The sequence below is a fragment of the Orycteropus afer genome, unplaced genomic scaffold (assembly GCF_000298275.1).
Source record: "Orycteropus afer afer isolate SDZICR_OR568_19922 unplaced genomic scaffold, OryAfe1.0 scaffold00230, whole genome shotgun sequence".
NCBI classification, from domain to species: domain Eukaryota; kingdom Metazoa; phylum Chordata; class Mammalia; order Tubulidentata; family Orycteropodidae; genus Orycteropus; species Orycteropus afer.
In genome coordinates, this window is record NW_006921817.1 from 5,628,678 (window position 1) to 5,632,740 (window position 4,063).

A 4,063-nucleotide genomic window follows, 5' to 3' on the forward strand; every position below is an offset into this window, starting at 1 on the left:
TTTTTTTTTTCTCCCTCTGTATGCCTTCTTTCTCTTTTCTATTACTTTAGAAATCTCTAGATTAGTGATCTAATTCATATTCAACTACATTTTCATCAAGTAATTTTATTCTTTTTTTGTTTAATTATCATTGAATTGAGTGTGCAAGGTATAGTTCTGACTTCTTCCATCTAAATATCTAACTAAATATATCCATTTATTGAGTGACTCATACTTATTTTGCTAATTTGAATTGCAACCCAAGAATATCTCTTTAATATTTATGTATACATGGGTCTATTTTTGAACTTTGCATTCTGTTATATTATTTGTTTCTTTTTTCAGTACCATATTATCTTAATAACTGAGTTTTGGAATAAATTTTAATATTTAACAACTCTAGGTAGTGCCATGGGAGCTCTAGTAGCATAGTGCCTAAGGCACTTGACTGCTAACCAGAACGTTCTTGGTTCAAACCCACCAGCCACTCCTCAGAAGGAAGGTTGGGCAATCTACTTCCATAGTGATACCCTCTGAAACTCAAGGAGGGGTCACTATGAGCCAGGACTGACTCAATGGCACATAACAACAACTATAGGTAGTGCCATTCCTCATTGTTTTCATTTTCTCAAAGTTATTTTGCCTGTATGTTCTTTATGTGAAATTTAATTTCAAAAATTTAATTCCTTTAAGATTGTGGTTGCAATTGAATTAGGCATATTAATTATCTAAATTTTAATTCATACTTCAACATATCTTCACTACACAAAACATGGAATAATGATGAATAAAAATTTAAAGTGTAACTTAAAATATATACTGAGAAGAACTGAAGCTAAGGATTTGCTGGGTTCTGGTCTCGGGGTCAGTTGCTGTGACTCAAAGACAACCAAAGTGTTCTACTTAAGAGAAAAGCCTAAAGTTAGGGGTTTGCTGGTTGAGGTCAACAGCATGAGTTAACAAAAAAAAAAAAAGAAAGAAAAGAAGCAGCAGCTTCCTTCCAGCTAATTTTCTGTAGCTCTCTCTGATGGCGTAGTGCCTAAGGCATTTGACTGCTAACCTGAAGGCTGGCAGTTCATGCCCACCAGTTGCTCCTCAGAAGGAAGACTGGGGAATGTACTTCCTTAGAGACACTACCTCAGAAAAGCACGGAGGGGTCACTGTGAGTCAGATCCAACTCCACGGGAGTGAGTTTGGTTTGATTTGTAGACAACTTTATAGACAACTGTGCACCTAGGAATGTCAAAATAAAAATATATGGCTTACTGACCAAGAACTGAGCCAAGCCATTTGAGAATTTGGAAAATAGGTCTGAGGTATGCCCTGAGCCACAAAACAGCCATTACAATATTTGACTCTGGACTGAGAGCTAATGAGAGGAAAGGAGACCTGAAGCACATGAAAACTGAAAAATAACTAAACAGGTAGGGAGAAAAGAGAAAAGAAAATTAACACTCAAGATTAGATCACAAACCAAAATTCCAAAATCTGTTAACTAATTGAAAGCTAATAAAGATAGATTGTGGAATTTAAAAATAAGAACATGAAATCTGTTTGACTATAAACTGTTTTATGGAACAGTGTGACAAAGATTTTAAAACAAGCATGCACATGTGGCTCAACAAGATAAAATAAAAACTAAGATCCTTTAAAGAAACAGAATGTACCTAAGAAACACAAAAGATGAGTATTAACACACACACACAAAGTATTAGAAAACTTGAAAATGAATAACAGTTATTGAATTAAAATACCATGTAAAGAACAAACTCTAAGAACAGAGTCAACTAGAAAAAAGAGGATTACAGAAAAGACACATGTACCTAGGAAACAATTCAGAGAGAAAGAGGCAGAAAAGAAATAAAGCAGATAATGGAATATAAATTGCAAGAAAGAAATAAAAATATCACAATACATGTAATTTAATTATTCTCACTTATTAAAAAGCAGAGGTTATCAGATTGGAAGAGGAAATAAATCCAGTTTATTACACTCTCCAAAAAGTAAATGTAAATAAAACTTAGAAGATTAAGTATAGTGAAATATAAAAAGAAAGATATGCTATGCTTATATTAATTAAAATTATATGATATAGTAACATTAATGTAGGGCAAATTAGAATTTATAATAAAAACCATTAAAAAGTGACATGTGTAATATGATAAAACTACGCTGAAATAATAGAGGATGCTTGTTGTTTATTTTAGATTGAAGGACAAGTAAAGGCATTTTTCATGAGGTGATATTTAAGCTAAGACCTACATTTTGAGAAGGGACCAGTTACATGAAGATCGTGCTTAGCTTTTCAAGTGGAAGGAATAGATAGCATGAAGGCACCAAAGTGGGAAGGAGTCTGACATGTTGAAGGGACCAACAGAAGGCCCCCTTATTATTGTACTGTAAGCTTTTCAAAAGTAAATAACTTTTATTTGGTTTTCAATATAACACTGGCAATGGGCTTTAAACATAGTGATTGAAAAATATGTAGTTGTTGAGTTGCATCCACCATGCATATCTTACTTGGTAACCAAACCAAACAAACCAAACTCACTGCCATCGAGTCGAATCCCACTTATCATTCTTTCCTTGTGTTTCCAAGGCAGTAAATCTTTACAGAAGTAGATTACCCTGTTTTCCTTCCATGGAGTGGCTGGTGGGTTTAAACCACAAACCTTCTGGTTAGCAGTCAAATGCCTTAAGGCACTATGCCACCAGAACTCCTTATCTTCCTTGGTACTAAAATAGGTCCTCGTAGCTACTAACACATTTAATCATTGAATGGGGAGAATTAAGTAGCTGTCTTCTCTGTAAGTGAGACTGGAACATGTCAGGGTCAGGGATTACAAAAGAGTACTAAAGGTTTTAGGCAGAAGTTTGAGGCAGTATATGTCCATAGAAAATTACTATCATGATGGAAAAGGCCTAGTGCTACTGGGTGCACAAAAACAGTAATGGGACGGGCAATGGTGATTGTGATGGTGGTAGCCATGGTGGTGACGGAGTGTGTGTGATGGAGAAGAAGGATAACAAAAAATGTACTTCCTCCATGTTCTCTAGATGTGCTGATGGTATAAAAATTATGTTCAAAGTGTGTCACTGAACATGCAACTAAAAAAAGCGTGAAGGATCTACATAAGTAGCTACTAATGTAACAGCTTTACAAAACATGGTAGGTAAGATGGAGCGTACGGTAAAGCCAATATTCTCCTTTCTTTGCTGCAATTTACTGCTTGACACATTCAGTAGCAATTATTTCCATGGGAGCATGTCTCAGACACTTCTCTCCTGGCCAATTAGCCTAGTTTCCACAGCATTGGGCAGATGTTAGGGACCAAACGCAACAAGCAGATAACATGACAAGACTTCTATGCATAAGAATATCAGAACATTGTGAGAGGAAAATAACTGAAACAATTAAATGTTCCCCAACAGATGATTAGATAAACAAGGTGTGCTAATCCATTAAGAAGAAAACAATTTATTGTTAGTAAGAAAAAAGTGACAGCTCTGTGTCTGATAGAAAAGTTTTCCAAAATACAGTGATAAGTGAAACATTGTGTTTAATAGTATATTCACAACATATATTCTGTTGTTTATAACTGGAAGAGATTTCTCTTTCAAATTTATATGTTGTTGTTGTTGTTATGTGCCGTCGAGTCGGCCCCGACTCATAGCGACCCCTCCTTGGGTTTCCGAGGCAGTATCACTATGGAAGTAGGATTGCCCAACCTTCCTTCCGAGGAGTGGCTGGTGGGTTTGAACCGCCAGCCTTCTGGTTAGCAGTCAAGTGCTTTAGCCACTATGCTATAAATGATGAACACCTATTATTTCATTTGTAAAAACGTTTAATCATTTTATATTTGTCTTTAGTACATAGCAGGCTTCTAAAGAAGAATTTAGGCATTTGAATTATGTTGTAGGAGAAGAATATTCAGTATACTTTGGACTACCATAAGAATTAACCAATCTGTCTTGGGAGAAGTACAGACAGAATGCTCCTTAGAAAGAAGATGGTGAGACTTCATTTCATGAACTTTGAACATGTTATCAGGAGAGACTAATCCCAGGAAAAGGTATCATGCTT